This window comes from Rutidosis leptorrhynchoides, chromosome 3 (genome assembly GCF_046630445.1).
Source record: "Rutidosis leptorrhynchoides isolate AG116_Rl617_1_P2 chromosome 3, CSIRO_AGI_Rlap_v1, whole genome shotgun sequence".
Classification (NCBI taxonomy): domain Eukaryota; kingdom Viridiplantae; phylum Streptophyta; class Magnoliopsida; order Asterales; family Asteraceae; genus Rutidosis; species Rutidosis leptorrhynchoides.
The window spans coordinates 105059559-105085128 of record NC_092335.1 but is presented as its reverse complement, the minus strand read 5'-3'; positions in this window follow the sequence as shown (position 1 = coordinate 105085128).

Genomic DNA, 25570 nt, shown 5'->3' with positions numbered 1-25570 from the left:
CATCGGTTTGTGGTGGTTTATTTTGAAAAATAGGTCTTTGCTGATTGTAAGTATTATTGGATACTTGTTGATTGCTAGGACCTTGTTGATTGTTGTATGGAATATTTCGGTTATAATTCTGATTTTGATTGTAGATTGGTCTTGGCGGTTGATAATTATTCTGATAATTATTTTCAGGCCTTTGGTTTATATATAAAACATTCTCTCTTTGTTCCATTGTTTGTTCAATACTGAGACAATCTTTTGTCAAATGTGGTCCTCCACACTGCTCACAACTAATTCGTATTGAGTAAATATCCTTAGTCATCTTTTCCATTCGTCTCTCGACAGCATCTATCTTTGCGGAAATGGAATCAAAGTCATGGCTAGAATCGGCTCTAGCCGCTTTAGATGATCTAACGATATCTTTTTCTTGATGCCACTCATGTGAGTGGGAAGCAGTGTTATTAATAATTTTGTAAGCTTCAGTTGCGGTTTTCTTCATAATGAAACCACCAGCTGCTATATCGATGTCTTTTCTTGTAGTGATGTCGCATCCTTGGTAGAATATTTGTACTATTTGATAAGTGTCTAAACCATGTTGCGGACATCCTCTCAATAACTTTCCAAATCTTGTCCACGCCTCATATAGAGTTTCATTTGGCTTTTGTGTGAATGTAACAATTTCTCCTTGAAGTCTCATGGCTTTAGATGCCGGAAAGAATTGTTTAAGAAATTTTTCAACTAAGACATCCCATGTATCAATCGCCCCTTCAGGTAACGATTCTAACCAATCTTTGGCTTCTCCCTTTAAAGTCCAGGGAAATAACATGAGATAGATCTGTTCATCCTCCACTTCTCAGATTTTAAATAGAGTACAAATCCTATTAAAGGTACGAAGATGTTCGTTTGGATCTTCCTTCGGCGCACCACTAAATTGGCATTGATTAGTTACCATGTGTAGGATTTGTCCTTTGATTTCATAATCTGACGCATTAATGTCTGGTTGAGTAATGGCATGACCTTGGCCAGTGCGTTTAGCTCTCATTCGGTCTTCCATACTTAGAGGTTCCAGATTCTTCATGATTGAATTTGTTGAATCTGAATCACTAGAGAATTCTGATTTAATGGTTTCTTCCTTGACAATTTCTGGATGAGTGATTTGTGGTTCAGGAGGAATGATTAGTGGTTCAGGATCTCTGAATTGTCCTTGAATATCCTCCAGATTCTCAATTGTGAGGTCGGGTTCAAAAAATGGATTATCAGAAATTTGAATTGGAGTACTTGGTCGACTTGATGACGATTCTAAAGAAAAACCAACAGCGACAATATTGGCTAGATGTCTTGATCGAGTTACAGGTGGTGAACATATAAAAGGTGATGAACGTTTTCTCGGTGCATTCACTGAATATCCTATTACTTATAAAAATAAAAATTATATAAGTTATCAAATTAATAGACTTTTCTAATTTTGCCCACGTTTTGAATAGCCAAAAGATGCAGCAGGTAGCCAGGACCCTTTAAATCGGAAGCCCACAACTCGCCACTAACAAATCCAACTATTACTACGAACCAGAAAATTTTGGATGTCTATTAATTTAACCGCTTAAAATAATTTTTCGTTTCGAAATTTTAGAGAAGAAATAGAAAATTCTATGTCCTAAAAACTAGAGCGTCGAGAAATAAGAAATAAAAAGAGTGCGTCGAAAAATAAGAGGTCGAAAAATAAAAGGTTGAAAAACAAATGTCGAAACTTAGTATTCTAAAAACTAAAAATTAAAACTTACGTCTAAAGGTATTAAAGCTTAAAAGGAATTCTATATCCAAAACGGCAATAACTTAAAAAATACTAAAATCTTAAAACGGTGTCGCAAAATTCTAACGTACCTAAATCTTAGTCTAAAGAAAAAGCACTTAAGGGATTTTACGGCAAAGTCCTAAAATTCTAGAAATAAAAATAACTACGGCAAAAACTAAATTTGAAACTAAGTACGAACGATAAATTACAAATTACCAATTAAACGATTAAAAAGATACAAATATAAAAATAAAACTTAAAGTTATAAAAGTATAAAATTTTTATAAAAATATTATTTTTATATTATTATTTTATAAAAGTATTAATTTTATATAATTAATTAAAACTATAATAATCTTAAAATTACAATTTAAATAATAAAATTAAAACTAATATTAACCTTTAACTAATTAAACCCTAATTAGGGTTAGTTAATAATAATAATTAATAATACTCCGTAATTAATGCAGTACCAGAATCAGTCCTGGCGTGTCAGAATAGGCCATGCGGTCACATGGTTTTAACTCTTCTGGGCCATGCGATCGCATGGGTTGTGGATCCAGGCCAGCTGATGGGCTGCTACAGTTGGGCCCGATTACTTTTACTCTTTTTTTTCTTCTTCTGTTTTATATTTATATAAAATATTTATATAAATTAAATAAAACTCATTTTTAAAAACTAAAATAGAAATAAAAATACTTTATAATTTTATATATTTTGAACAACTCTTAAAAATATATATATTTTGTTTTCTTTTTATATTTTTATATTTTTAATATTTAAAATGTATTTTTACAAAAAGAAATTAAAACTTAATAAAAATCTTTTTTTTATAGCGTTTCTCTTCGGCGTTGAATTATCCCCGGCAGCGGCGCCAAAAATACTTGATGTGTGCAGAGGTGTATACGAAATAGTTATATTTTTATTGTGAAATACTATTAAATATGATACAATTTTACGTAAGTTATTTATTTATTTATAGAGTGGATATACCTAAACTTTGCTACAACACTTATAGGCAGTGTACCTAATCGTATAGTAGTGTAGTTTTTAGTAAGTCCGGTTCGTCCACAGGGAACTAGCCAAGTTTAACGCTATATTTTAAAAACTATATTTGTATATATATATATATATATATATATATATATATATATATATATATAAAAGTAGTATTATTATTATTATAAAAGGGGTTTTTACCGTTTAATGACCGGTTTGTCGATTTTATGTCTTAAGTCGCAGTTAAAACCTAATGTAAAATATTAAAAATAAATATAACTTAATTTAAAGCGTAAAGTAAATGACGATAATTAAAATACGATAAATTAAAGTGCGATAAATAAAATGACGGTAAATAAAATTGCGATAATTAAAAAGTACGATAATTAAAAAGTGCGATAAATAAAAATGCAATGAATAAAATGACAGTAAATAAAAGTGCGATGAAATATGAAATAAAGGAATTATGCTTATTTAAACTTCCGTAATCATGATGTTTGACGTGTTAATTTTAGTTTATTACCATGGGTTAATTGTCCTTTATCCTGGATTATTCGATATGTCCATCTGGTTTTTATCCATAACAGTCCATCAGTCATAAATATAAAGTGCGAGTGTCCTCGTTAAATTATCCTTATATCTGAAGTCAAATGTTCCAACTAATTGGGGACTTAAACTGTAACAAGGTCTTAATACTTTGTTTAATAATTATACCAGGATATCAACTGCATGTAACCCAAAGTTTTAAAACTTTGTTAACAATTATACCAAGTGTCCTTGTACATAATTTACCCCTGTTTTAATGAGTCTATTGACTATTGATCCATTCCCGTGTCCGGTTAAATGAACGATTATTAGTATTTATAAATATCCCGCCCATCGTGTCTGATCGAGTGTATGTGGTTATTTATAATTACGTCCAATTGTAAATCTTTATATTAAATTAACGAACTATCATTCAATTAAACAAATATAAAGCCCATTAATAGCCCATAGTCCAATTTCCACAAGTGTCGTTCTTTTGTCCAAACCCCAATTATGGTACAAAGCCTAATTACCTCGTCTTTAATATTTAGTCCAACATCATGATTACTTCGATTTAAATAAGCATAATAATAACTTATCTACGAGACATTAATTTAAAAAGGTTGAACATAACTTACAATGATTAATAATAGCGTAGCATTACACGGACAGAATTTCGACTTACACACTTACAACATTCGCTAACATAACCTTATTATTATTAATCTTAAATTAAAATTAAAATTATAAAATATATATATATATATATATATATATATATATATATATATATATATATATATATATATATATCGTGAGAGAGTGTGGATAGAAAAAGGTGTTTGAAATTCGGCCAAAACACGCAAAATTTATAGGACCTGACCCAACTTTCTGGCTCATGCGATCGCATGAGATTTGAAATGTCTCGTTCTTATTGATTAAAAATGTTCCATATTAATTGATTTCGTTGCGAGGTTTTGACCTCTATATGAGACGTTTTTCAAAGACTGCATTCATTTTAAAACAAACCATAACCTTTATTTCATCAATAAAGGTTTAAAAAGCTTTACGTAGATTATCAAATAATGATAATCTAAAATATCCTGTTTACACACGACCATTACATAATGGTTTACAATACAAATATGTTACAACAAAATAAGTTTCTTAAATGCAGTTTTTACACAATATCATACAAGCATGGACTCCAAATCTCGTCCTTATTTTAGTATGCAACAGCGGAAGCTCATAGTATTCACCTGAGAATAAACATGCTTTAAACGTCAACAAAAATGTTGGTGAGTTATAGGTTTAACCTATATATATCAAATCGTAACAATAGACCACAAAATTTCATATTTCAATACACATCCCATACATAGAGATAAAAATCATTCATATGGTGAACACCTGGTAACCGACATTAACAAGATGCATATTTAAGAATATCCCCATCATTCCGGGACACCCTTCGGATATGATATAAATTTCGAAGTACTAAAACATCCGGTACTTTGGATGGGGTTTGTTAGGCCCAATAGATCTATCTTTAGGATTCGCGTCAATTAGGGTGTCTGTTCCCTAATTCTTAGATTACCAGACTTAATAAAAAGGGGCATATTCGATTTCGATAATTCAACCATAGAATGTAGTTTCACGTACTTGTGTCTATTTTGTAAATCATTTATAAAACCTGCATGTATTCTCATCCCAAAAATATTAGATTTTAAAAGTGGGACTATAACTCACTTTCACAGATTTTTACTTCGTCGGGAAGTAAGACTTGACCACTGGTTGATTCACGAACCTATAACAATATATACATATATATCAAAGTATGTTCAAAATATATTTACAACACTTTTAATATATTTTGATGTTTTAAGTTTATTAAGTCAGCTGTCCTAGTTAGTAACCTACAACTAGTTGTCCACAGTTAGATGTACAGAAATAAATCGATAAATATTATCTTGAATCAATCCACGACCCAGTGTATACGTATCTCAGTATTGATCACAACTCAAACTATATATATTTTGGAATCAACCTCAACCCTGTATAGCTAACTCCAACATTCACATATAGAGTGTCTATGGTTGTTCCGAAATATATATAGATGTGTCGACATGATAGGTCGAAACATTGTATACGTGTCTATGGTATCTCAAGATTACATAATATACAATACAAGTTGATTAAGTTATGGTTGGAATAGATTTGTTACCAATTTTCACTTAGCTAAAATGAGAAAAATTATCCAATCTTGTTTTACCCATAACTTCTTCATTTTAAATCCGTTTTGTATGAATCAAATTGTTATGGTTTCATATTGAACTCTATTTTATGAATCTAAACAGAAAAAGTATAGGTTTATAGTCGGAAAAATAAGTTACAAGTCGTTTTTGTAAAGGTAGTCATTTCAGTCGAAAGAATGACGTCTAGATGACCATTTTAGAAAACATACTTCCACTTTGAGTTTAACCATAATTTTTGGATATAGTTTCATGTTCATAATAAAAATCATTTTCTCAGAATAACAAATTTTAAATCAAAGTTTATCATAGTTTTTAATTAACTAACCCAAAACAGCCCGCGGTGTTACTACGACGGCGTAAATCCGGTTTTACGGTGTTTTTCGTGTTTCCAGGTTTTAAATCATTAAGTTAGCATATCATATAGATATATAACATGTGTTTAGTTGATTTTAAAAGTCAATTTAGAAGGATTAACTTTTGTTTGCGAACAAGTTTAGAATTAACTAAACTATGTTCTAGTGATTACAAGTTTAAACCTTCGAATAAGATAGCTTTATATGTATGAATCGAATGATGTTATGAACATCATTACTACCTTAAGTTCCTTGGATAAACCTACTGGAAAAGAGAAAAATGGATCTAGCTTCAACGGATCCTTGGATGGCTCGAAGTTCTTGAAGCAGAATCATGACACGAAAACAAGTTCAAGTAAGATCATCACTTGAAATAAAATTGTTATAGTTATAGAAATTGAACCAAAGTTTGAATATGATTATTACCTTGTATTAGAATGATAACCTACTGTAAGAAACAAAGATTTCTTGAGGTTGGATGATTACCTTACAAGATTGGAAGTGAGATAGCAAACTTGAAAGTATTCTTGATTTTATGTAACTAGAACTTGTAGAATATATGAAGAACACTTAGAACTTGAAGATACAACTTGAGAGAGATTAATTAGATGAATAAAATTGAAGAATGAAAGTGTTTTTAGGTGTTTTTGGTCGTTGGTGTATGGATTAGATATAAAGGATATGTAATTTTGTTTTCATGTAAATAAGTCATGAATGATTACTCATATTTTTGTAATTTTATGAGATATTTCATGCTAGTTGCCAAATGATGGTTCCCACATGTGTTAGGTGACTCACATGGGCTGCTAAGAGCTGATCATTGGAGTGATATACCAATAGTACATACATCTAAAAGCTGTGTATTGTACGAGTACGAATACGGGTGCATACGAGTAGAATTGTTGATGAAACTGAACGAGGATGTAATTGTAAGCATTTTTGTTAAGTAGAAGTATTTTGATAAGTGTATTGAAGTCTTTCAAAAGTGTATAAATACATATTAAAACACTACATGTATATACATTTTAACTGAGTCGTTAAGTCATCGTTAGTCGTTACATGTAAGTGTTGTTTTAAAACCTTTAGGTTAACGATCTTGTTAAATGTTGTTAACCCAATGTTTATAATATCAAATGAGATTTTAAATTATTATATTATCATGATATTATCATGTATGAATATCTCTTAATATGATATATATACATTAAATGTCTTTACAACGATAATCGTTACATATATGTCTCGTTTAAAAATCATTAAGTTAGTAGTCTTGTTTTTACATATGTAGTTCATTGTTAATATACTTAATGATATGTTTACTTATCATAGTATCATGTTAACTATATATATATCCATATATATGTCATCATATAGTTTTTACAAGTTTTAACATTCGTGAATCACCGGTCAACTTGGGTGGTCAATTGTCTATATGAAACATATTTCAATTAATCAAGTCTTAACAAGTTTGATTGCTTAACATGTTGGAAACATTTAATCATGTAAATATCAATCTCAATTAATATATATAAACATGGAAAAGTTCGGGTCACTACAGTACCTACCCGTTAAATAAATTTCGTCCCGAAATTTTAAGCTGTTGAAGGTGTTGACGAATCTTCTGTAAATAGATGCGGGTATTTCTTCTTCATCTGATCTTCACGCTCCCAGGTGAACTCGGGTCCTCTACGAGCATTCCATCGAACCTTAACAATTGGTATCTTGTTTTGCTTAAGTCTTTTAACCTCACGATCCATTATTTCGACGGGTTCTTCGATGAATTGAAGTTTTTCGTTGATTTGGATTTCATCTAACGGAATAGTGAGATCTTCTTTAGCAAAACATTTCTTCAAATTCGAGACGTGGAAAGTGTTATGTACAGCCGCGAGTTGTTGAGGTAACTCAAGTCGGTAAGCTACTGGTCCGACACGATGAATAATCTTGAATGGTCCAATATACCTTGGATTTAATTTCCCTCGTTTACCAAATCGAACAACGCCTTTCCAAGGTGCAACTTTAAGCATGACCATCTCTCCAATTTCAAATTCTATATCTTTTCTTTTAATGTCAGCGTAGCTCTTTTGTCGACTTTGGGCGATTTTCAACCGTTGTTGAATTTGGATGATCTTCTAGGTAGTTTCTTGTATAATCTCCGGACCCGTAATCTGTCTATCCCCCACTTCACTCCAACAAATTGGAGACCTGCACTTTCTACCATAAAGTGCTTCAAACGGCGCCATCTCAATGCTTGAATGGTAGTTGTTGTTGTAGGAAAATTCTGCTAACGGTAGATGTCGATCCCAACTGTTTCCGAAATCAATAACACATGCTTGTAGCATGTCTTCAAGCGTTTATATCGTCCTTTTGCTCTGCCCATCAGTTTGTGGATGATAGGAAGTACTCATGTCTAGACGAGTTCCTAATGCTTGCTGTAATGTCTGCCAGAATCTTGAAATAAATCTGCCATCCCTATCAGCGATAATAGAGATTGGTATTCCATGTCTGGAGACGACTTCCTTCAAATACAGTCGTGCTAAATTCTCCATCTTGTCATCTTCTCTTATTGGCAGGAAGTGTGCTGATTTGGTGAGACGATCAACTATTACCCAAATAGTATCAAAACCACTTGCAGTCCTTGGCAATTTAGTGATGAAATCCATGGTAATGTTTTCCCATTTCCATTCCGGGATTTCGGGTTGTTGAAGTAGACCTGATGGTTTCTGATGCTCAGCTTTGACCTTAGAACATGTCAAACATTCTCCTACGTATTTAGCAACATCGGCTTTCATACCCGGCCACCAAAAATGTTTCTTGAGATCCTTGTACATCTTCCCCGTTCCAGGATGTATTGAGTATCTGGTTTTATGAGCTTCTCTAAGTACCATTTCTCTCATATCTCCAAATTTTGGTACCCAAATCCTTTCAGCCCTATACCGGGTTCCGTCTTCCCGAATATTAAGATGCTTCTCCGATCCTTTGGGTATTTCATCCTTTAAATTTCCCTCTTTTAAAACTCCTTGTTGCGCCTCCTTTATTTGAGTAGTAAGGTTATTATGAATCATTATATTCATAGATTTTACTCGAATGGGTTCTCTGTCCTTCCTGCTCAAGGCATCGGCTACCACATTTGCCTTCCCCGGGTGGTAACGAATCTCAAAGTCGTAATCATTCAATAATTCAATCCACCTACGCTGCCTCATATTCAGTTGTTTCTGATTAAATATGTGTTGAAGACTTTTGTGGTCGGTATATATAATAATTTTGACCCCATATAAGTAGTGCCTCCAAGTCTTTAATGCAAAAACAACCGCGCCTAATTCCAAATCATGCGTCGTATAATTTTGTTCGTGAATCTTCAATTGTCTAGACGCATAAGCAATCACCTTCGTTCGTTGCATTAATACACAACCGAGACCTTGCTTTAATGCGTCACAATAAATCACAAAATCATCATTCCCTTCAGGCAATGACAATATAGGTGCCGTAGTTAGCTTTTTCTTCAATAACTGAAACGCTTTCTCTTGTTCATCATTCCATTCAAATTTCTTCCCTTTATGCGTTAATGCAGTCAAGGGTTTTGCTATTCTGGAAAAGTCTTGGATGAACCTTCTGTAGTAACCAGCTAGTCCTAAAAACTGGCGTATGTGTTTCGGAGTTTTCGGGGTTTCCCACTTTTCAACAGTTTCTATCTTTGCCGGATCCACCTTAATACCTTCTTTGTTCACTATGTGACCGAGGAATTGAACTTCTTCCAACCAAAATGCACACTTTGAAAACTTAGCGTACGATTCTTCCTTCCTCAATACTTCTAACACTTTTCTCAAATGTTCACCGTGTTCTTGGTCATTCTTTGAGTAAATAAGTATGTCATCAATGAAAACAATGACAAACTTGTCAAGGTATGGTCCACACACTCGGTTCATAAGGTCCATGAACATAGCTGGTGCATTAGTTAAGCCAAACGGCATGACCATAAACTCGTAATGACCGTAACGTGTTCTGAAAGCAGTCTTTGGAATATCATCTTCTTTCACCCGTATTTGATGATACCCGGAACGTAAGTCAATCTTTGAATAAACAGACGAGCCTTGTAGTTGATCAAATAAGTCGTCGATTCTCGGTAGTGGGTAGCGGTTCTTGATGGTAAGTTTGTTCAACTCTCGGTAGTCGATACATAACCTGAATGTACCATCTTTCTTCTTGACAAACAAAACAGGAGCTCCCCACGGTGATGTGCTTGGTCGAATGAAACCACGCTCTAAAAGTTCTTGTAATTGGCTTTGCAGTTCTTTCATCTCGCTGGGTGCGAGTCTGTAAGGAGCACGAGCTATTGGTGCAGCTCCTGGTACAAGATCTATTTGAAATTCAACGGATCGATGTGGGGGTAATCCCGGTAATTCTTTTGGAAATACATCGGGAAATTCTTTTGCAATGGGAACATCATTGATGCTCTTTTCTTCAGTTTGTACTTTCTCGACGTGTGCTAGAACAGCATAGCAACCTTTTCTTATTAGTTTTTGTGCCTTCAAATTACTAATAAGATGTAGCTTCGTGTTGCCCTTTTCTCCGTACACCATTAAGGGTTTTCCTTTTTCTCGTATAATGCGAATTGCATTTTTGTAACAAACGATCTCTGCTTTCACTTCTTTCAACCAGTCCATACCGATTATCACATCAAAACTCCCTAACTCTACTGGTATCAAATCAATCTTAAATGTTTCGCTAACCAGCTTAATTTCTCGATTCCGACATATATTATCTGCTGAAATTAATTTACCATTTGCTAATTCGAGTAAAAATTTACTATCCAAAGGCGTCAATGGACAACTTAATTTAGCACAAAAATCTCTACTCATATAGCTTCTATCCGCACCCGAATCAAATAAAACGTAAGCAGATTTATTGTCAATAAGAAACGTACCCGTAACAAGCTCCGGGTCTTCCTGTGCCTCTGCCGCATTAATATTGAAAACTCTTCCGCGGCCTTGTCCATTCGTTTTCTCCTGGTTCGGGCAATTTCTAATAATGTGGCCTGGTTTTCCACATTTATAACAAACTACATTGGCATAACTTGCTCCGACACTACTTGCTCCGCCATTACTCGTTCCGACACCATTTGTTCCTTTCGTTCTATTAACCCCTGGTCCGTAGACCTCACACTTCGCCGCGCTATGACCATTTCTTTTACACTTGTTGCAAAATTTGGTGCAGAACCCTGAGTGATACTTTTCACACCTTTTGCATAGCTGCTTCTGATTGTTGTTGTTGTTGCGGTTATTATTGTTGTTGGGATGATTGTTGTAGTTGTTGTTGTTGTTGTTGTTGGGCCGTTTGTTGTAGTTGCGATTGATGTTGCGATTGTTGGGATAATTGTTGCGATTATTGTTGTAATTGCTGTTGTTGTTGTATTGGTGATTCTTATCACCGTTTTCCTCCCACTTTCTTTTGACTTGCTTCACATTGGCCTCTTCAGCAGTCTGTTCTTTAATTCTTTCTTCAATCTGGTTCACTAGTTTGTGAGCCATTCTACATGCCTGTTGTATGGAGGCGGGCTCGTGTGAACTTATATCTTCTTGGATTCTTTCCGGTAATCCTTTCACAAACGCGTCGATCTTCTCTTCCTCATCTTCGAATGCTCCCGGACACAATAGGCACAATTCTGTGAATCGTCTTTCGTACGTGGTAATATCAAATCCTTGGGTTCGTAACCCTCTAAGTTCTGTCTTGAGCTTATTGACCTCGGTTCTGGGACGGTACTTCTCGTTCATCAAGTGCTTGAATGCTGACCACGGTAGTGCGTACGCATCGTCTTGTCCCACTTGCTCTAGATAGGTATTCCACCATGTTAACGCAGAACCTGTGAAGGTATGCGTAGCGTACTTCACTTTGTCCTCTTCAGTACACTTACTTATGGCAAACACCGATTCGACCTTCTCGGTCCACCGTTTCAATCCGATCGGTCCTTTGGTTCCATCAAATTCCAAAGGTTTGCAGGCAGTGAATTCTTTGTAGGTGCATCCTACACGATTTCCTGTACTGCTAGATCCAAGGTTATTGTTGGTATGTAGCGCAGCCTGTACTGCGGCTATGTTTGAAGCTAGAAAAGTACGGAATTCCTCTTCATTCATATTCACGGTGTGTCGAGTAGTCGGTGCCATTTCCTTCAAAATAGTCAAATGGAACAAGTTAATCATACAGAATATTAAGAGTAGTTAATAGTATTTCGTAGCATAATATGAACTCATTTATAAAAGCTTTTTCTTCATATTAGCGTTTTATAAGTTTAAATTCGGGTAGTACCTACCCGTTAAGTTCATACTTAGTAGCTAATATACAATTCAACTACTACAATTCTATATGAAAAACTGATTATAATAATATTTCGCGTTCAAACTTTTACACAATATTTTACAAACTTACAATACCGCTTATTTTACATATAGCATGAAATATAGCACACAATAAATTTGATACAAGATGGTTGTGAAGATAATTCTAGCTAGTACACAAGTCGTTCAGCAAAGGCAATAAAGACACGTAATTCATACGTCCAGAAACAAGTCATGCATTCTGGTTTTACTAGGATTACTTCCCATCCTTGGTCTTGTGGAACATAACCGTTATGGCTGTTGATAAGACAGCGTGTTGTAACGTCGTCAAAGGGACGAGGGTTACGTAATGTCCAACAGTCCCGTAACAATCTAAAAACCTCATTTCTTACCCCAATTACCGACTCCGTCACTTGTGGGAACGTTTTGTTTAATAGTTGTAGCCCGATGTTCTTGTTCTCACTTTGGTGAGAAGCGAACATTACTAATCCGTAAGCATAACATGCTTCTTTATGTTGCATGTTAGCCGCTTTTTCTAAATCACGAAGTCCAATATTCGGATATATTGAGTCAAAATAATTTCTTAACCCATTGCGTAAAATAGCATTTGGGTTCCCCGCAATATATGCGTCAAAGTAAACACATCATAACTTATGGATTTCCCAATGTGATATCCCCCATCTTTTGAACGAAAGCCTTTTATAAACCAAGGCATTCTTGGAATGTTCTTCGAATGTCTTACAAACTGATCTCGCCTTAAATAGTTGTGCCAAAGAATTCTGACCGACTCTAGACAAGATTTCATCAATCATGTCTCCGGGTAGGTCTCTTAAAATATTGGGTTGTCTATCCATTTTGTGTTTTTATACTGTAAAATAGACAAGAGTTAGATTCATAAAAAAAATACTTATTAATACAAGCAATTTTTACATATATCATAAAGCATAAGCACACTATATTACATATATTACACCACACGAATACAACTATCTTATTCCGACTCGCTTGTTTCTTCTTCTTCGGTTTTGGTTCGTTTTGCCAAGTTTCTAGGGATATATGATGTTCCCCTAATACGAGCCGTCGTTTTCCACATTGGTTTAGAAAAACCTGGTGGTTTAGAGGTTCCCGGGTCATTGTTACAACTTAAGGACTTCGGGGGTTGACGATACATATAAAGTTCATCGGGGTTGGAATTAGATTTCTCTATTTTTATGCCCTTTCCCTTATTATTTTCTTTTGCCTTTTTAAATTCAGTTGGGGTAATTTCTATAACATCATCGGAATTCTCGTCGGAATCCGATTCATCGGAGAATTGGTAATCCTCCCAATATTTTGCTTCCTTGGCGGAAACACCATTGACCATAATTAACGTTGGTCGGTTGGTTGAGGATTTTCTTTTACTTAACCGTTTAATTATTTCCCCCACCGGTTCTATTTCTTCATCCGGTTCTGATTCTTCTTCCGGTTCCGATTCTTCTTCCGGTTCCGACTCTTCTTCCGGTTCCTCTTCGGGAACTTGTGAATCAGTCCACGAATCATTCCAATTTACATTTGACTCTTCATTATTATTAGGTGAGTCAATGGGACTTTTTCTAAAGGTAGACATCTATCACATAATATCAAACGCGTTAAGAGATTAATATATCACATAATATTCACATGTTAAAAATATATAGTTTCCAACAAAATTTGTTAAGCAATCATTTTTCAAGTAAACACGGTCGAAGTCCAGACTCACTAATGCATTCTAACAAACTCGATAAGACACACTAATGCAAAATTCTGGTTCTCTAAGACCAACGCTCGGATACCAACTGAAATGTCCCGTTCTTATTGATTAAAAACGTTCCATATTAATTGATTTCGTTGCGAGGTTTTGACCTCTATATGAGACGTTTTTCAAAGACTGCATTCATTTTAAAACAAACCATAACCTTTATTTCATCAATAAAGGTTTAAAAAGCTTTACGTAGATTATCAAATAATGATAATCTAAAATATCCTGTTTACACACGACCATTACATAATGGTTTACAATACAAATATGTTACAACAAAATAAGTTTCTTAAATGCAGTTTTTACACAATATCATACAAGCATGGACTCCAAATCTCGTCCTTATTTTAGTATGCAACAGCGGAAGCTCATAGTATTCACCTGAGAATAAACATGCTTTAAACGTCAACAAAAATGTTGGTGAGTTATAGGTTTAACCTATATATATCAAATCGTAACAATAGACCACAAAATTTCATATTTCAATACACATCCCATACATAGAGATAAAAATCATTCATATGGTGAACACCTGGTAACCGACATTAACAAGATGCATATTTAAGAATATCCCCATCATTCCGGGACACCCTTCGGATATGATATAAATTTCGAAGTACTAAAACATCCGGTACTTTGGATGGGGTTTGTTAGGCCCAATAGATCTATCTTTAGGATTCGCGTCAATTAGGGTGTCTGTTCCCTAATTCTTAGATTACCAGACTTAATAAAAAGGGGCATATTCGATTTCGATAATTCAACCATAGAATGTAGTTTCACGTACTTGTGTCTATTTTGTAAATCATTTATAAAACCTGCATGTATTCTCATCCCAAAAATATTAGATTTTAAAAGTGGGACTATAACTCACTTTCATAGATTTTTACTTCGTCGGGAAGTAAGACTTGACCACTGGTTGATTCACGAACCTATAACAATATATACATATATATCAAAGTATGTTCAAAATATATTTACAACACTTTTAATATATTTTGATGTTTTAAGTTTATTAAGTCAGCTGTCCTAGTTAGTAACCTACAACTAGTTGTCCACAGTTAGATGTACAGAAATAAATCGATAAATATTATCTTGAATCAATCCACGACCCAGTGTATACGTATCTCAGTATTGATCACAACTCAAACTATATATATTTTGGAATCAACCTCAACCCTGTATAGCTAACTCCAACATTCACATATAGAGTGTCTATGGTTGTTCCGAAATATATATAGATGTGTCGACATGATAGGTCGAAACATTGTATACGTGTCTATGGTATCTCAAGATTACATAATATACAATACAAGTTGATTAAGTTATGGTTGGAATAGATTTGTTACCAATTTTCACGTAGCTAAAATGAGAAAAATTATCCAATCTTGTTTTACCCATAACTTATTCATTTTAAATCCGTTTTGAGTGAATCAAATTGCTATGGTTTCATATTGAACTCTATTTTATGAATCTAAACAGAAAAAGTATAGGTTTATAGTCGGAAAAATAAGTTACAAGTCGTTTTTGTAAAGGTAGTCGTTTCAGTCGAAAGAATGACGTCTAGATGACCATTTTAGAAAACATACTTCCACTTTGAGTTTAACCATAATTTTTGGATATAGTTTCATGTTCATAATAAAAATCATTTTCTCAGAATAACAAATTTTAAATCAAAGTTTATCATAGTTTTTAATTAACTAACCCAAAACAGCCCGCGGTGTTACTACGACGGCGTAAATCCGGTTTTACGGTGTTTTTCGTGTTTCCAGGTTTTAAATCATTAAGTTAGCATATCATATAGATATAGAACATGTGTTTAGTTGATTTTAAAAGTCAATTTAGAAGGATTAACTTTTGTTTGCGAACAAGTTTAGAATTAACTAAACTATGTTCTAGTGATTACAAGTTTAAACCTTCGAATAAGATAGCTTTATATGTATGAATCGAATGATGTTATGAACATCATTACTACCTTAAGTTCCTTGAATAAACCTACTGGAAAAGAGAAAAATGGATCTAGCTTCAACGGATCCTTGGATGGCTCGAAGTTCTTGAAGCAGAATCATGACACGAAAACAAGTTCAAGTAAGATCATCACTTGAAATAAGATTGTTATAGTTATAGAAATTGAACCAAAGTTTGAATATGATTATTACCTTGTATTAGAATGATAACCTACTGTAAGAAACAAAGATTTCTTAAGGTTGGATGATTACCTTACAAGATTGGAAGTGAGCTAGCAAACTTGAAAGTATTCTTGATTTTATGTAACTAGAACTTGTAGAATATATGAAGAACACTTAGAACTTGAAGATAGAACTTGAGAGAGATTAATTAGATGAAGAAAATTGAAGAATGAAAGTGTTTGTAGGTGTTTTTGGTCGTTGGTGTATGGATTAGATATAAAGGATATGTAATTTTGTTTTCATGTAAATAAGTCATGAATGATTACTCATATTTTTGTAATTTTATGAGATATTTCATGCTAGTTGCCAAATGATGGTTCCCACATGTGTTAGGTGACTCACATGGGCTGCTAAGAGCTGATCATTGGAGTGATATACCAATAGTACATACATCTAAAAGCTGTGTATTATACGAGTACGAATACGGGTGCATACGAGTAGAATTGTTGATGAAACTGAACGAGGATGTAATTGTAAGCATTTTTGTTAAGTAGAAGTATTTTGATAAGTGTATTGAAGTCTTTCAAAAGTGTATAAATACATATTAAAACACTACATGTATATACATTTTAACTGAGTCGTTAAGTCATCGTTAGTCGTTACATATAAGTGTTGTTTTAAAACCTTTAGGTTAACGATCTTGTTAAATGTTGTTAACCCAATGTTTATAATATCAAATGAGATTTTAAATTATTATATTATCATGATATTATCATGTATGAATATCTCTTAATATGATATATATACATTAAATGTCTTCACAACGATAATCGTTACATATATGTCTCGTTTAAAAATCATTAAGTTAGTAGTCTTGTTTTTACATATGTAGTTCATTGTTAATATACTTAATGATATGTTTACTTATCATAGTATCATGTTAACTATATATATATCCATATATATGTCATCATATAGTTTTTACAAGTTTTAACATTCGTGAATCACCGGTCAACTTGGGTGGTCAATTGTCTATATGAAACATATTTCAATTAATCAAGTCTTAACAAGTTTGATTGCTTAACATGTTGGAAACATTTAATCATGTAAATATCAATCTCAATTAATATATATAAACATGGAAAAGTTCGGGTCACTACAAGATTGCTTCTTCCAGGCCATGCGATCGCATGGCCAGCTGGATCAGGCCACATTCTCTTGTTTTCTAGTTTGCCGACGGCTTTAATATATAATATAATATATATATATAATTTTAAGAATTAATTATATATTATATTATATTCATGTGCATAGTTGACTTGTAATTTTCGCTCCGTTGCGTCGCGCGTTGAAAGTTGGTTCATGTCCCGATTTCGGATTTTCGAACGTCCTTCTGTACTATTTAATATCTTGTGCTTTGCGTTTTGCGGCTTGTACTCTTGTAATTTTGAGACGTTTCTTATCAATAAATTGAACTACTTGAATTGTACTTTGTACTTTTTAGCTTTTTGGTCATTTGCGTCTTCAAATCATCGAATCTGTCTTTTGTCTTCACCTTTTATTATTTAAACGAATATCACTTGTAAATAGAACAATTGCAACTAAAAGCTTGTCTTTCTTGAGGGATAATGCTATGAAATATATGTTCGTTTTTAGCATTATCATATATATATTTAATCTACTTTAATTTTATATATTGATCTATTTTAAATAGTAGTTATTATAATATCATATTTTATTTTATTTTATTTTACATAATTAATTTAATAATAACAACATATAATAATTCAAATTATATTTCCAATTACTATATATATATATATATATATATATATATATATATATATATATATATATATATATATATATATATATATATATATATATATAAATATACACACATAACAATTTACAATTAATTGTTCGTGAATCTTCGGGGATGGTCAAATGTTAAATGTATTCATGTAAATTGTTCTAAAAAATTTTGAGACTCAACTTAACATATTTTGCTTATCGTGTCGGAATATATAAAGATTAAGTTTAAATTTGGCCAGAAATTGCCGGGTCGTCACAGTACGTACCCGTTAAAGAAATTTCGTCCCGAAATTCGAGTGGGGTTGTCATGGCAAACAATAAAAATGTTTTCATGACGAATATGATTTGGAAAAATGGAACTTTATCATCCTTGAAAATTATGAATAAGACAATTCAATAACTCGAAGCGTACGAATGAAGCTATCACTAAATAGTGAAATAAAGAAATAGAGATTCGTCTTATCTTTTGACGTAGTCATTGTTGAATTCCGTAATTCAAAGGATTTAAAGAAAATCTTCGAAATCTAAAAGATCTGATTCTTCGAGATTTAAGGAAATTAGGATCTCTTTAATTTACTGCGATGATCTGTCCTGATTACTACGTCTGATATTTCCATTTTAAATTTACCTTTTCCGTTCCATTAGTTTTCTCCACTTCTATACTCAATTCCCAAATTCAAAAGATTGTAAAAATGCTTAATCCAGTTCTGATCCTTGTCCTTATCCTGACTATCACAACAATCATTCTCCTTTTCTAACTTCCACCAGAGGAACCTGTTTACTTCTACTTTGCCCTTGGGGTTATAGTATTTTTAATTCTCCCGTGTCTTTATGTTGCGATAAACTTTGATATCCACAGTTTGTAATTTATGTGTTGTTATCGGGCTTTATATTCTCCCTTATATTTCGGAGTCCCTGCTTCCGTCTTCTATAATCATTTTCATTCACAGTTAATGCTCTCTCTTATTTGCTGCGATTTATACCCCCTTTCTATTTCGGAGCTTCATGCTTTTATTTTCTTTTCGCAAGTAATGGTCCAGAATTTGTAGATATGGAGTTTCGAATTATCATAATATACAAGGTAGAAAGGAAAGGTAGTAACATGATTTAATTTGTCAAATTTCCTGAATCACTGAGAATAGAACTATCAAGAAAATATGTTCTTGATATGTTTAGAGGTTAGATAGAATGTAAGAGTCGTGTAACATGACACATGATGACGTTATAGTCTGTGAATCATCACATCCTATTTAGAAACTCAGCATGACTTACTGTAATATAATCACGTTGATCAAGTGTCATTATATTATACTAACTCATGCTTCAGTTCCCAACACTACTTCAAAAACATTCATGTTTTAAATTTGAATTTTTTAGATTTTAGAACTAAAATAGTTTCTTTTCTGATGTAACACTGATATCGCGAAGAGATAAATGATTTCAGATAAGGATAGCTATGAAAATATCTTCAGAAATATCGAAAATATTTATAATGAGATATACGATGATATCTTAGAATTTTAGAATCAAATTGTGATGAAGTAATTCATTTACTATGATTTAGAACGATTAAGGAGCAAGATATTCACTAAAGATTTCATCAGAAAAAGAATCATCAGGATTCTTTATGTACAAGTTTAGTCCTTGTGATTTGTCCACAGCCTCCTTCATAATTTTGCATAATCCGCTTTTGGTACTAAATTTTCTATTGAGCGTTTCCAACACTCCATTCTTTATCATCATACTTTCGACGATTAAGGTCATTTATGGTTGTCTACCATTTCTGCGGCTTCATTCCGCTTTTTCAAACTTTTGATTATTGATTCGTAGACTGGGTGTTTTTTTTTCCAGAATTTCAGAATGGAAGATCATGATTCTACGAGATAATTATTATATGTATACATATATCTGTTGATGTAGACATGCTGCGAGATTTCAAAATACTGATTATTAATTCCCGGTAATTGATGTGGTAATTCTCGTTATAAGATGTGGATGAGTATATGAATAGGTTTTAATGAACAAATATAGTGGTTCTTCGGAGAGATTTAAGCCAATGAGTAATGAAGTTGCTGGTAAGTTTACTGCTAATGTGGTGGAATATAAATGGTTATCTGGTAACCATGACGAAAGGTAAACTTATATATCAAGGTTATAATAAGGCTAATCCAAATGAAAGTTGAAGTTGGTTTGCTGAAGCTGTGACAAAATTGGCTAATTTGGAAAGGGATTGTACGGCTATTTCCGGTAATAACAACGCTAAAGGAGCTAGCACATATACGTGTTAAATGTTTACTCAGATTCTAAGAGTTTTTCAGGTGCATAACTATATGCATAAATCTTTTTTTTCCGTAGATGAGGTGCAGTTGGTTCAATCTCACGATTGAGGTGCTTTCAAGAACCATGAAAGGTTTGAATGCAGATTGTAATCGTCAAGATACAAATGAGGTTTAAGATGAAATCAAGTGACAACTTGAAGAAATGTTTAGTTTCATATGTTATAATCAATATTTTAATTCATTTTAATTGTCCAATGTTGGTAGTCCACAGTTGGTAATTCAACAATTCATATATAGTTTAATATATAATATTCGAATTAATTAATACGTATTTGTGACCCATTGTATACATGTCTCAGACTCGATCACAACTCAAAGTATATATATTATTATAGAATCAACCTCAACCCTGTATAGCTAACTCGATCATTACCGCATATAGAGTGTCTATGGTTATTCCAAATAATATATATAGATGCATCGATATGATATGTCAAAACCTTGTATACGTGTCCCGTGTGACGACCCGGGAATTTCTGACCAAATTTAAACTTAATCTTTATATGTTTACGACACGATAAGCAAAGTCTGTAATGTTGAATCTCAAAGTTTTTGAACTATTTTTATATATTTAGTTACCCCTCGACTGCTATCGACGATTCACGAACCATTAATGGTAACCAGAAATGTAAACATAAATAATTATATATGTAAATAATTATATCAAATATAATAATGAACTATTAAGTAATTTAGTTTTTATGAAAAATAACTTTAAATAACTAAAGCTTGTTATTTTAAATATATATAGTATATTGTATATAAATGGATCAAACATAATTTGCCAATGCTATCAAAATATTAAATGTATAATGTTATATTTTAAGATTAATTGTTTAATGTATATAATTAATTATCTACTTAAAATTTAGCACATAATTGTATATATAGTAGTATATATATGTATATAAATATAAATTTATATATGATTAATCAAGATTATATTGTAAAATATAAAATGTATAAATATTAAAATATTTAATGAAAGATATCATATAATATATTAAGAAATTATTAAATATTACATAAATTAATAAATTATATATTAAATGTGGTTACAAGATAAAAAGAATATGGTTGTTATACTGATATTATTATTATTACTTCATTATTATTATTAAAATTATTATTAGTATTAGTAATATTATTATTATTATTAATTCTATTACTATTATTATTTGTATTTATATTAATATTATTAATACCATATTTATTAATTTATACTAATTATATACGTAATTATATAAAGTAGGGATCATTATCAGATTCCAGTTGCTATCAACTGCAATTAAATTCCAAAATTCGTACCAATTGATTCTCAATCAAATTCAGTAACAACAAAATCTGTTAAGGGTCGATATCATCTCCTAATATTTTTATATATTTTTTTCTTTATGTACCTGATTGAATAATCTTTTGTCGACTCAATTTGATATAAAACAACTGGATTACTCAGAATTGTTAGCACATTAAATCAATTGCATATCCTCAATATCAATTACCGCTTACAACAGAGTCAATTGAATTATTTTTAAAACATAAACAGAAGACTGAAACTAGTCGACCTCTGTTCATGTTCTTATTTTTAAAAAGCTCGAATTCGAAACTTAATTCAAAATGTGTAAATGTAGTTTCATTAGGAATATTTTACTAAATCTTTTTGCAAAGAATCATATTTCAATTCGTTATATCAATTCTGAATTTTGAGGTCAAAGTCGATTTTCACAAAGTCAAATTATTTGTTCATGTCTAAAATTCGTGCTCATGTTATTGTTTTAAATTCGATTAACGGTTCAGGTAGCTTCTAGTAAAGATTTAAAACTTTTTTCATGTTGAAAACGTGGTCCATAATAGGCTCTAATGTCGAATTCAATTTTGAGTTCAAAAGGTGTTCTTCTTATCTGTTTTAAATTTAATTCTTTAATTTAATTCTGGTTTGATTAATTTCAACGCTTATACTCGTTTCTGTATTAGTTATAAAATCTAAGATTAAAAAAAACAGTAATAGATAGGATTGAGCCACGGTCGATTTATGTTTTGTGAAGAAGAAGGTAAAAGGATGAAAACAGAAAAGGGATAAATAAAGTTAATTGGGGTTTTAAATCAGATAAGCGAAATGGATCAGATGGTTAGTGTCGTGTCAGGTGAGTGGGAGGTCATGGGTTCGAGTCCCGTCCTAGGCATTTCTTTTTAACAAATCCTTTTGAAGGTAGTTTCTTTCTAATTATTATTAATATTATTATTATTATTAATATTAATATTATTATTATTATTATTATTATTATTATTATTATTATTATTATTATTATTATTATTATTATTAATGTTATTACCATGATTATTATTATTGTTATTGATATTATTTTTATTATTAGTATTATTATCATAATTATAAGTCTTAAAACCATTTTTATTATTATTAACATTACTAATGTATTTATTATTATAAATTTTGTCATGCAAGTATTAGTTATCATTATTATCATTATTAGTAACATAAGTAGTATAAATATTATCATTATTATTAACATAATCATTAGTACTATTATTATTAAACTTATTATCATTATTATCATTCTTATAAAATTAATATTTTTTTATCACTAAAACTATCAATATTATCATAAAAAGATACTTTTATATAAAGATACATTACGTTATACTTTTATTACTAAAAAGATATTAGCTAAGCTATATAAATTAATATATAAATATATACTAAACCTTAATATATAGTTTTTATTATTAATCATAAGTAATAATTATATAAAACATATAAACTAAATATATTAAAATTATCTAAATAACATATAGTATAATAAGTATACTATTACTAACAAAATATATATATATAATTGATCAATTACGATTACGTGTATTAATATATCCACAAATTTGTAACATCCCGCCTTTTTCCGTTTACTTTCCGTTTATTCATTTTAAAGTCCGTTATATATATTTATAACATCTCCCGTTGATACGTGTTTTAAATTACCTCGTTTAGGTAATTCACGCACCCAAATGAAACTTGAGGGACTAGACTTGCCAAATGACCAAAGATGTTACTAGGTCAAAGTGGTCAACGTTCACTCTCATCTATTCATCCATCTCTTTCTCTTTTACTACTTCTACATTTTTCTCTCAAACTCAAATCCAAAGAATCATCATCTAAATCCAATCTAGCAAGTGTTTTGCAAAAAAATTACATATTTGGAATCCTTGCATCTTCCTCTTCGATTCCATACCGATTTCATTACATTTGGGTAACTTTCTAAAATCACTAGATTTTGTGTTCTTTATGTTTTTTAACTTATAAAAGTGTTAATTAGTGTCTATGGCTCAAGTCTAAACATGAATATGTGATTTGTATGCTCGATCTTGTTGTTTTGAAGTAACTAGCATGAACTTAAATTTTGGTGGGTTGTTCTTGAGATTTAGTTGCTTAAAAGTTGTTAGATGTTAAAAGTTCATGTTTTAATTGTGTTACTAGTATCACTAGCTTCAATTTGATGTGTAGGTTGCTTTAGAAAACTTCATAAACTTGATTATTGATTTTGGTGATGTTGGTTAGGGTTTGATAGAACTAAATGTGAACAATTGATGCATTGAATGCCATGAATTGTTGTTGGTAAGTGTTTAGTTGGATTGTATGCTTGATTACCTATGAAATGGCATATTGTATGTAGGTAGTAAGTTCTCGAATCACCAAACCGCATTTATGAACTTGAATGTAATAAATGTTCAATGTGATTTTAGTTGTTGTAAGTGGTAGATTGATTGATGAAATATGCTTAGTTGTTTTCCTCGTCAAAATACCTTTCCGATGATATAAGATACATATTTTGGTTGTTTGCATGTCATAAATTGGGATTGTTTGAGTTTTGGTTCGTGCATTTGTGTGTTGCAGCAAAACAGGAACTGGATACTGATCTGGATGCCGTCCGAATTCTTGGACGTCGTCCAGTCCTTCAATGCTGGATGCCGTCCAGCAAATCTGGACGCCGTCCAGATGCACTGCCAGGGACTGTTTTGGTTTGCATTTTTACGAAAAATGTTTGCTATACTACGCACCTCTGATTCACATGTAACTTGTTCTAACATGCTCATATATGATTAAAAACCTCAGAAAAATAGTTCGAGACCCGACCCAAACGTGTTGACTTTTTCGTTGACTTTGACCCGACCCAAGTTGACTTTTAATCAAACTTAACCAAATGTTTGTGCAATCGTTCTAACATGCTTTTATACTTATATCTTGCATGAAACGTGACATCTTGACTCACATGCTATAGTAATCGAGTCGTAACGAGCCATAGGACTAATTGAACACTTTGACCGACCGTGTTTACCGATATTGATACAAACCTATTTGTTTAGGTCAAGACTAGCATTCATTCTTGCACACGTTTACTTGTTGAAGTACTTTTACATACGTGCACTCAAGGTGAGATCATAGTCCCACTTTTACTCTTTTGAACTTACATTTGGGATGAGAAAACATAAACGTTTCTTTTTACTAAGTGAACACAAGTACAGGAAAACAAATATTCTACATACGAGTTTAGAACAAAATCCTCAATTCGATTATCATTAGTTACACTTGCCGGGTGTAAGCGAGAACTTATATTGTATGGATCCATATGGGTTTGACAAACCCTCATTCGGACAGTTCGCTACCGTTACTTCGGATGAAATATATTTTCGATAAACAGTGTATGTTCTAACACTATTGTGATGGGGTTCTATGGATGGAAAGTTAAGCCTTGATAATTGGGTGCTCGTGATAAAATTTTTTGGAATGGATAACTATTATTTCAATGATATAAATCTTGTGGTTCATTTGTACTTACTTACTTAAATCTATGATTTCACCAACATTTTCGTTGACAGATTTCTATGTTTTTCTCAGGTCCTTAAACGTTTTGTGATACATGCTTCCGCTCATTACTTTTGATACTTGCTTGGATGTCGAGTATACATGCATACGTGGAGCGTCTTTTGACTTTATCTAAAATTGTGTCGCATAGGTTTCAATTGTACTTATAACTTAGTAACGTAACTTTTGGTTGAACAATTCTTGTAAACTTTGAAACACTCTTACTTTTGAAATGAATGCGACATATCTTTGGTCAAACATTATTTTAAAGACTTATGACCACGTGACGGGACCTAAGTAGACGGCGCCGTCAATGACGATTTTGTCGGGTCACTACTGATGGTATCAGAGCATTGGTTGTAGGGATTTAGAGTTCATTGGTGTCAACCCCGAGTTATA